The 10866-nt window shown below is 30.3% G+C and overlaps 1 protein-coding gene across 2 annotated transcripts in view; it reads left to right on the plus strand.

Moving 5' to 3' along the window:
- Window positions 1-10866, plus strand: part of LOC148234885 (E3 ubiquitin-protein ligase mib1-like) — a 660035-nt gene that overhangs the window by 318472 nt on the left and 330697 nt on the right. The window lies entirely within an intron of this gene.

Below are 10866 nucleotides of genomic sequence, written 5' to 3' on the forward strand. Positions count from 1 at the left end.
TAGAGTTTGTTTGAGCTTAATACGGATTTTATTTTTTTAACCATACCTTGAACAAGTATGGATTCCTATAATAGCTGGTTATTCTCATACATAAATACAATAATTAATAATATGATTTTATTTTAAAGACTGATTGGCGAAACTATATATGTAGTGTATAGAGGAGGAAGTTATTTTAAAATATATTTTACAGTTTAATATTCTAAACTTGTCCATACACTGTTATGCAATTTTACGTAATGTAAACTTTAATAATAAAAAAATTAATAAATTATATATATTATATTATATTTCTCTCATAGCTGTAGTACAAAAGCATAAAAAATATCTAAAATAATTTAATAATAATAAAATCTTTTAGCATATTTTATAGTTGATAGCGTTAAAGTAGAATATTAAACCAACAATCAAAAATATGTTAGAAGTTTACTTATTTCTTAGATTTCTGTGTATATGTCAACAATCAATTAAGTATTGGCTTAAAAAAAACATTTAGGTAATTGAAATGATATTCTCATATTTCCCAAATGCCAATTTAGCATCTTAACTTATGCTTTCTGACTTAAAATCTCGATTGTCAATTTTTCAATTGTACCATTGATTTTAATTTTTTAAACACACTATCCACAATTATATAAGATTTTCCCTTTTGAAATACAGCTGAAAATACTAAAATGTCATTGCAAGCAAAGTAAAGCTTTTAAAATATAATTATTTATCTATTATGTATAATTTCAAAATCACAATTAAAATGCAATACATCTCTTTAGCTTTTAAGCTTTTATTGTCTACGTAGCAAATCTATACAGAAAAGTTATATACAATTCGTTACATGGTTTTTGTGAGATTTCAAATAGTTTTCTTTATTACTATCAAGTCGATGCACTCATCTAGATCAATCTCTTAACATTTGCTTCATATTAAAATATCATTTGATATTAAAAAAACATAGATACACAAAATCCTTAAAAGTCCTAAAGTTGACTTTTTCTTAGTAAATTACCTGCTTCTTGACCAATCATATATTTACTACTTCACTTTAGATTTGACGCGGTGTAATTAATATTAAAAAATATTCATGCCTATATAATTACTGAGGAAATCTACATAAAACCAAGGATCACTGCATTTTTTTATTTATAAATACAACTTATCATTAAAAAATATTCTTTGTGCACAACGAACTAAACCTCAGAATTTTCTTTTGAAACCAGTTATTTTTTATGTTGTACTTATTACCACAAAACAATAATATTGCAATAACCTTATCCATTTAAAAGAAGCATTATGATTTTAAATTGTTGTTGAATAATAAAACGAAAAAAATACGGTTTTTCTATCGCGTTAATTTTAAATTTTATCACTTTTTTATAAAGTTGATGCATATAGAAACAAAGGCGTTGTTATTTTTAGATTTTTTTTTAGATAACAGTAAAAGTGCGGTTTATGATAAAATAGCTGATTTTCTTAGAAATGCTTTTATGAATTAAAATGTTATTTATTTTAATTTTTTAATTTCTTTTTATATTATTTAACCAATTTAAAATTTAAATATTGAATAAAACAGAGCTTATACTAAAACATTGTTAAGTTTAAGTGCAATTTCTCACTTGCTTTAAACTGAAAATATATTTTAATTGCACAAGTGCAAAAAGGAATACATTTTGATTAATCAAATTCGGAAAGTTAGTAAAAAATAATCGCAACTTTTTTCCTAGTTTGGCTGTCGGATTATAACGAGTGGTAATTAGACACAAATTGGACCGCTACAGTAGTATTTATTGAAGTTTATAAGTGTTATGAATTAGATCGACGGACGAGGCGCCGCCGGTCGTCATCTTCCCGCTGTGGTTGCAATGAGAGCACCGTGCCGCCTAGCTTGTAGCCAAATAAATCGCCCTCACTATCAACAAATTATTATATTTTAGTGTTTTATACATTGCATCATTTATTATACATCCTTTTTTTTTGAGTGAGTCTAAAATTTTGACATACATAAATACTATATATTTATATGTAATCCTTTCTCATCATAATCAACTGAACTTTAAACATAACATATGTATAATTTATTATGCGTAATAAGGAGATTAGTTTATCTGGATTAGAATAGGGGTGGTGCGTCAGCAATGACGGTGGGGGTAAGAAAGTGTAGTTTGCGCCGCTTCCGTTTTCATTAACCGAGATGGGGTTGATGTTAGCCTAGCGTACACCGAGAATGTCTTATTAAGTCTAGGAATGTAGGTGGCTTATCAACTCAATTTTCCTGCATAATGTCTAAGTCTGTCAAGAAAACACATTCGAGACACTCGTCGGCCGGCAGTGTTGGGTTTGCCAATGCTGCTGTCTATGACTACGCCAATCAAAAGTTTTCCCTGCTGCAAAGCCTCCTGCAAAAATCCATACGCTTAAAGTGTTGAGAAGCCGCGGAAAGTCATTAGGAGAGCGTACGTACGTACGTGTGCCACCCTCACCGACGGCTTCTAATTAATCCCCCGGCCGGGATGACTGACTCAAAGGATCCGAAACTTTAAATCCGCTAATATTCTCTCAATTTTTTCTCATTAACCCTCCCCGCCTAAGCCAGGGCGCATTATGGCCGCGAAATTGTCCACGATATTGGAAAATCGACCTTCGCTTCCACGTGCCGGATTCAAACTTTTATGATAGGATAGACGTTTCGGATAAAGTTTATATTAAAAAAGAGCCTTTGAACGAACATCTTTATACGATGCAAAGATATTTTTATATCAAGTAAATTTCGATGAAAAGAAATTCCACTGCCTTGTTGATAATTTCAATTGATAAGAATCGTAGCGCTTTACAATAAAAGTATTTTTCATACATAGAAAAAGAGATTTTTTAATGATAAATAGTATCATATATATTTCAAAGAATACTTTACGGTTATTGGGGAAAAGTAAAATAAAGAATTATGTATAACTTTATTATTATCAATAATTAATAGGCTAAAATTATAACTTAAGTAAATAGGATGTTTTGATGAAGATTTAAAAATCATTTTGTGGAAAAACACATACCTATCCATGTTCTTAGGATTCAAAGCATGACAAACTGTATCAAAAGCCTTTTCAAAATTAGCGTAGATAACATCTACTTGATTGCCGATATCGAGATTCATAACATAATTTAAAAAAAACAGAGCAGATTCTTTGCTATTAATATCATTACACGAAAACCATGCTGTTGATTATTCAAGTAGCCTTTAATATGGTTTAAAACATACTTATGACTTTAATGAATTACTTTGATTTCAGTATGGTGTCTCATTATATACTAAATAATTCGTTGTAACACATTGGGCACACAACGAAAAATTCACAATTCATAAATAAAATACTTGAAACTTTTCGCAATATTAATACGTATACAAATGTTAGCTCAAGTTTATAAATTAAAAAGTAAACTTATAATTTAGCAAAATATAATGTAGCATAACCCAAGAAAATCTTTTGTCGCAATCAAAATACCTGCGTTGTTTACCTTTACGCATTACTATAAAGTTTTGATACTCGGTGTTACATTCTTGTAGGTGTACCTCGCTCCTTGTTTCTTGTAATTACGAAAGCTTTCAAAGATTACGTTCACAGTTTTACTTCCGAAACAATTTCACGTTCGTTCGGTTAGAAGATTATATTCAGCGTTACTGCCGCCGTACAATGGCGGTGCACAAAATTTAAAGTTATATTATTCTATAGGGATCTTTCGCAAAATGTATGTTCCATCTGTAAATTATAAGTTACGACTAGATCTTTATATTTTCGTGAAATGTCTTTAAAATCTTATTCGGTTTATTCATAATTAATTGCTCAATTATGTGATGATATTCGACTTATCTAAGCTTTGAATATACTACCCGCTATCAATAGCTAGTGTGTATTTTCTACCTATTGGCGGATTTTGTACGGCATAACTTTTAATAGCCTATATAAGGCTTTCACCGCTCTGATCCACCCGTCCCAAATGACTGCTTGCTAATGTTCTGCCCTAAGGGTACATAACAGAATAAGCAACTCTACCCAGAGCGATCTTCAAATTCTGCTTGCCGAGACTTTCGCTTCAAACTTTTTTTATGGCCTTCATTATGTAAATTTATTCGTTATTCCTTCCGAAGCGCCGCGTATGTATGTACATATATCGGAATCAATGTATGCGAGTAATGAATAATAAATATTTTTGCGCTTTTTCGTAGAAAACGTATTCATTACCTTCAGATTGTTTACGTTCAACTTTTTTTTATTAATATAATATTTTTAATGCGGTTGAAATATATTTTTAACAAATTAATTAAGCTTCATTTTTAACATAAACATCAACAACATCACGTTACGTTAAAATAGATTCAGACTTTATACTAATTTATGATTTGCCATTTATTAAACAAACGAGAAAGGGGCTCATTAGGTTAGCATGAATAAACAAGATTAAAGGGTTTCAGGACTTTGCATCACTGATACATTAACACAAATACTATTTTGTCAATTTTCCCTTCACGTGGGTTAAATCCTGTTTCTTTGATTCCCTAATTATTTGGATAAACACGAGTTTTTGGTCGATATCTGTAATTAATGTATATATAAAATTTTTGCACGCCTAATTAATAACTTTATCTTTTTGATATTTCGATACAAAAAAATATAACATTATTTTTTTCTTTCAATATTGCTTATTTTGTGACAAGTTAAGTAAGGTAGATGTGGTATAATTACAAAAAATATTTGAATAAGGGTCAGAATAAAACGAAAGTGAGAGTAATTTATTATATTAAATAAAAGGAATCACAAAGCGTTAAAATAAAATTAATTTAGAAGCTGTGTTTTACCTATATGATTTTCAATATGGTATACGTTTTGTAAACCATGTGGGTTGTTTATACAAATACCGAAATATATTTATAAAAATTATTATTATAGTTGTGGAAATGTTTAACACAGCGAGAAAATAAGACGATGCGGATGAAACGCTAGCGTACTTAGGGAAATCGTAAAATGTGCATTATAACAAGATTGGTAGTTAAGGAGTCGTACGTCTTGTGAATGTTGTGTGTCACTACAATTTTCATAAAACAAGATTATCGTACGTAGCTCGGTACGAAGGGCCATCGAAGGATAAGAAACGACCTAATACCCTGCAAGAGTGGTCCATTACAGCTCCTTATTACAACAAAATGGAAAAGGGAACAAGAAAACGGCGAACAAAGGCAAACAGGTAGTACGTGGTGTAGTGAGAGAGTGAGAGTGGGTGGTAAGATAATATTTACCCCACTTAGGGCCGATCTGACGTGTAAACGTTCTCGGTATAAAATTATCACAAAACTAAGCCTACATTCAATGAGAGAGGAAGTGAGCTTAGTCGAACGGGTTTTGAATAAACACGGCATTAGTGTTCAGCCTCTTGTAACCGAACAATGGAATTAGGACGCGAAGCGTACCTTAAAAGGGTTTTATATCGCAACTTTCCGTCATCTGACTGCGAAACTGTGACCCTAAAAACACTTCGCTGAACAGATTGGCGGTTCGGCCGAATGTCCTAATAGATTCTGCGTCGCTCGGTCTTGTATTAACCCGGGAAACATTTATGACTCTGTGGTATGGTTAATGTTGGATCGTCCTGAATTTAATTTTGGATAATTTAAAACCAAAATTGTAAGAAAGGATATTCAATTTATATATTAAGTGTAGCAGATGATATATAGCATTTTTTTGCAAGGAATGGTGTAAGCAGCAAATACTATCAATATGTTATAATGACACTTTCATTTTAACATTGAAAGCGAATATTAGGAAGCTCTACAAATATCATGTAAAGTAGAGATAAAACTAAAGTTTATAAAAAGTATTATGGTGTTTGAAAAATAATCAACAAGAGATTTTTCATTTGATGATGAACCTTTAAAAATACATTAAAATACCATGGAAATCAATTTTTGAAATATTTACATTATATGGGAATGATTTTAATATAAAAAACTATCATCACTATTTATTAATATATTGTTATACATATATAGGGCATAATCTAATTATTAAAAATATTTAAAAATGCTACATTCCCATATTTTACTTACCTAAATTTTTATTATAATATAAATTTATCATTAATTATTATTTCATTAATTCAACTAGGCAAAATTTGTTTTGTTGTGTCTAGTAGATCTCTCAAAGACACCACAAATATCTCTTTACACGCTTTGAGAACTCATACCTTTAAGGCAAATAGACGTGTGGTTAACAGATTGCTTGTTTCTGGCATTAAGCGTTAACCTCTTAAAATTCATTTAACATTTTAATATTCTTAAAATGTAGTGTTTGTAATTAACTGTTTTAAACAACAAAAAGCATTCCTTTCCTAGTAACGATATTTGTCCTAAATCCTAATCTAAAAAAGGTTTCACGTTTACAGGTTAGCGTGTCAGCAAACTAAATTAAAAATGAAAATAGATACATTTATTTATTTTCATATCATCCCTTAAAAAAATAATTGCTTAAAGGAAACGCAACGACCATTCAGACGCACAATGCGAACATCTTCGGCACACCGATTGAACAAAAAACATTGTTGTAGACCTACATATCAGATATGTCGATACTAAGAAACTAAATATTACTGTTCCTAGATGTTATCCGTTTCCGTGACCCGTTTGGGGACCGTGTCGGTTACAAAACCACACACCCCATGCTTGTCTATCCATGGCGTTTGCTCGCTTAATGAAATTTCTGTCCCTTGGCAATTGCGGTCGTCTGAATGCGATGTGCGACGTCTGTTGGTCTGTTCTTGTATGCCGAACACTGGACCACCCCACATGACTATCTACGATATGATTATAACATCCTTAAACAATGTAACTTCGTCGACACGTACATATTATACATATGTCTACACGTCTAAATTCCACATAGTCTATTTAGCTATTTTTTTATTAACAAAAATCTTATCTTCTCTTGCTCATAAGATCATTCAAATTTATCAATGTTTACAACTCATTAAAGTTGTATTGTCTGCTCCTACCAAACTTCGTAAAAGTGTGAATCGTACCGTTTGATACAATGAAAACTTTAGTACGAATATACTGCGTATATAAATTGTTAAGTTGAAACACAAGGAGCAACAACACTTGTAAAGCTCAGGTTCTTTTGAAAAGTTTCAAAAATCGACGAAGCTTCTTTGGAAAAGAATATATATATTTTTACCAATAGTAAGGCGCACTATTATTAATTACTATGTTTAACTTTAAAATTTAAAACTATGCTTATTTTGGAATTATGTTTTATTATTGAATATGACTATGTAATAAAATTCATTTAAAATTCAAAACGCTATTGAAAGATGTTCTAGTAGTCTAAAACCTATTAAAATAACTGTTTACTGCCTCTTGCATTGCGTTATATGAATTGTGTCTAATGACTTTTTTTATTTAAGAAGAATTTAAAATTTGCTAAGTATTATAATTATTTGCTATCTATTGTTTGAGAACCTAGTGAATATATGACCATTATCCTTATGTTTTTAAATCTGATATATTTTAATATTTTTTTGGTTCAGTTTGTATATTAGTATACTTATAAATTATTTGAATCAATAGTTCAGAAAACACATAAAAATTCTACGTTTTTTGGTAGTTAATAATGGTTTTATTTCTGTTGTGTAATATTATTCACAAGTTTTATCAGTGGTTGCAAATTGATAATTAAAATTTTGTCTTAAAAAATCTGTATTCAATTACGTTTGAAATTGTACACCCATAGTCGAGACCAAATCTAGCTAAAATAAATATTAAATGGAAGGACCATCGATTAAATGCTAAAACAGCATATATTGTGAATGACATAAATTACGAAAGAATGTACCTGTTTTTTTTAAATGTTTCCCGTGGCGTCTTGGTTAGAGTACGCTCGGGATAAGGATGCCGGTTTGTTATTGTATGCATATACATGTATATGAGATGGAGAAGCGATGTAGCGTGTACTTCGTTGTCTCGCTTTCTCTTTTAAGGACAGTCGCTGATTCGTCAACGCTGGTATTCGTCATTAAAGTGCAGTGTGGCACAGAAGTTCGATCTTCTCTAGTGATTTATTTTAAATAATTTTGTGTTGATATTGGCTTAACCCAGATATGTCCACTGTCCCATGGGTAGGTCACTAAACTCGTGCCACTGTTTTTTATTTATAAAGGAAATTTTAAGAGAACAAATTTTTTTGGGCATATCTGGGTTAATTGATATCAAGGCTTCAAATATACACTGTAAGTTATTTGTTCTCTTACCCGTGGATTAAAATATTTTATTTATTTTACCATTAATCCGTACGTTGTGGATTTTTTTACACTATTCTCTATAAGGCATAAAAAAATTATTATTCTTATCGTTGCGCCAATGATAATTTTTTAATTTATTCAATGGATTCTAATGATTTAATAGAGTCGTCGAGCCATTAAACAATCTGCGAATAATTTCTTTTTGCTTTTGAAGAATAGGTAAAGACTTCATTATTTTTTTGACTAGTGAAAGATTTTGAATTTTGCAAATATTTAATTAATGACATCAATGTCTGTTTTTTTCGATTATATAATATATGTTTAATTGTCCGTTGAAATTTCTAACTTAGCTCAGATGTATGTATGTTAAATAAACATATATTTTTTTTTTAAATAAAAAAAATTAAATATTCTGAGCGAAATTATTTTGAGCCACACAGTTCACGCACACAATAACAAACCGGAATCCTTATCCCGAGCGTACTCTACTAGTCTAGGCCTTACAGACTACGTAAGTGTTAGTAAACCTTTTATTTATCAGTACTTTATTTTTTTGAAAAATACGAATATAAACACCCCAAAAAGTGTGTTTGTGTGTTGAAAATAAAATTACATTTATTGCAAATTTATTTACTTATTAAAAAATACATACATAATTATATTTAATTGTTTTCTTAGCGCCAGGGTACGCTTTTAGTCCTCGTACAATGCCCTGATACTCCAGATTTAATTTTAATATTTTAATATAAAATATCTATCGCTCATTAAAATTTAATATATAAATCGAGGTAGTGCTCTTCTGGTTGTATATTTTAATCTCATGTGCCACACTTTGTTGAACGCAATATTTTATCTTTTGTAGATTTTTCTTAATCTCGTTTGCCACTTGTTGTATATGAAAAATTTTTCAAAGCTTTTGTAAAAATATGAATTAATGGCTTAGGATTATCTCTTGTTCCTGTAGTTTTGAATTTATTATATGTAGCGGTAGCTGCTCAAAAATTTTTAATAAAATAGACATGAGACTAATTGGTCTGTAAGATTTTACGTATTCTAGATTCTTAAAGCAGGCAGTAAAATACGAATGAAGTAATGCAGCTCAGGACTAGTGTATATATTTAACAGTTGTATATTCTAAAAAGTTATTTATTATATAAAAACAGAAAATTTAGATTAAAATACTAGTTAGTAAGTGAGTCGCGGAAAAGGATATTCATTGATCTATATGAGCCGAAACGGTACAATAAAACTTTTATTTTTTTAATCATAATTTGCTGACCTTATTCAAGCAATTTTTAATACAAACTGCTTATTTTACATATTTCGCGTACTTTTCAAATAACTTAAGTATATAAACGAATTGAAACTAGCCGAATTTTGCACTGTGCGTAAAAACGATTTACGTTTGAAAAAGCTTATTTAATTATGACACCACTCTACGGTTTTTGTTCAGAATAATTTGCAATCGATTTTCCATCTATCGAAGTTTGTGCACGTTTTCAAAATTGTGATACGCTCGCAATATGCGCTTATTGAAATTCTTGTCGTGTGTCCATTTCATTATAATTTATAAATCGAATGATACTCCAGCGAATTTCCATGGAATTTCAAATTGAAATTTACCATTAAAAATATGTGTATGGATATTTGTCTATATCCTCGATTAATTAATTATATTAGTTTAGTTGGAAACGCTGGAAAATTAAACCTATCCAGTTACATAAACGAGAATGGTAACTGTGTACCATTGTATTAATTTCTGGTCTTTATCGGCGCAGAGCAATTGCAGCAATAATGTCGTCGGCCACGAGGGGGCACAGTTAAGCCTTCGTTATAGTCTGGCGTCTGCGGAGACTTAAACTCTAGTTAGCTAGAGAACTCCCGCAGCTACCCGGTCAACTTTGCCGTAGAAATAACCCTGTCGTGCCTTAACGAACTGGGTCGATGCGACGACTGTCGAGTTTTGCTGACGTACGGACAAACGTGGTGCTACAGGCGTCTGGTTATTCTATTGACAGCTGGTTCTATTTCGCTAAAGCCTCATTAAAATCGTAAAAGTGCTTATTTCTCAGAAATATCTGTGTTCTCAAACATATGTCTGTGACTAAATAAGGTATCCCTGATTTATTTTAAAACTATTTCTTACTTTATTGTTTTTACTAAAATATATTATATAATACGCATTATTAGATAATATACACATTTTAATCAATAATTGGTAAGTCTAGTGAGTATTTAAAATGTTGTGATTTTTTTATTACAGATCAGTCGATTATAGCCACATATGATCTGGTGTTATCGTGGTTAAAAATAATGCCCTATATGCAGTTGTTTATCAATTAATGTCAGGCTTAAATTGTTTAATTGTTAAGCATAGTTATAGCTCTTTATTTTCATGTTTTATTACAAAAAAAGTATTACTACTTTACACCTAAACGCTAATCTTAGTCATCAGCATAAATTTATAAAATCGAGTGTTTGCATTTTTTTTATTATTAAATATTTCGTTGTAATCTGACAGTCGTAAGCCCAATGCGTAACAACGGATTAAATTTCTAACAACTGAGTTAGTCAATCAGATATAATAAATAC

This window comes from Plectrocnemia conspersa, unplaced genomic scaffold, assembly GCF_051122295.1.
Source record: "Plectrocnemia conspersa isolate PC_06_02 unplaced genomic scaffold, ASM5112229v1 ptg000005l, whole genome shotgun sequence".
Classification (NCBI taxonomy): Eukaryota; Metazoa; Arthropoda; class Insecta; order Trichoptera; family Polycentropodidae; genus Plectrocnemia; species Plectrocnemia conspersa.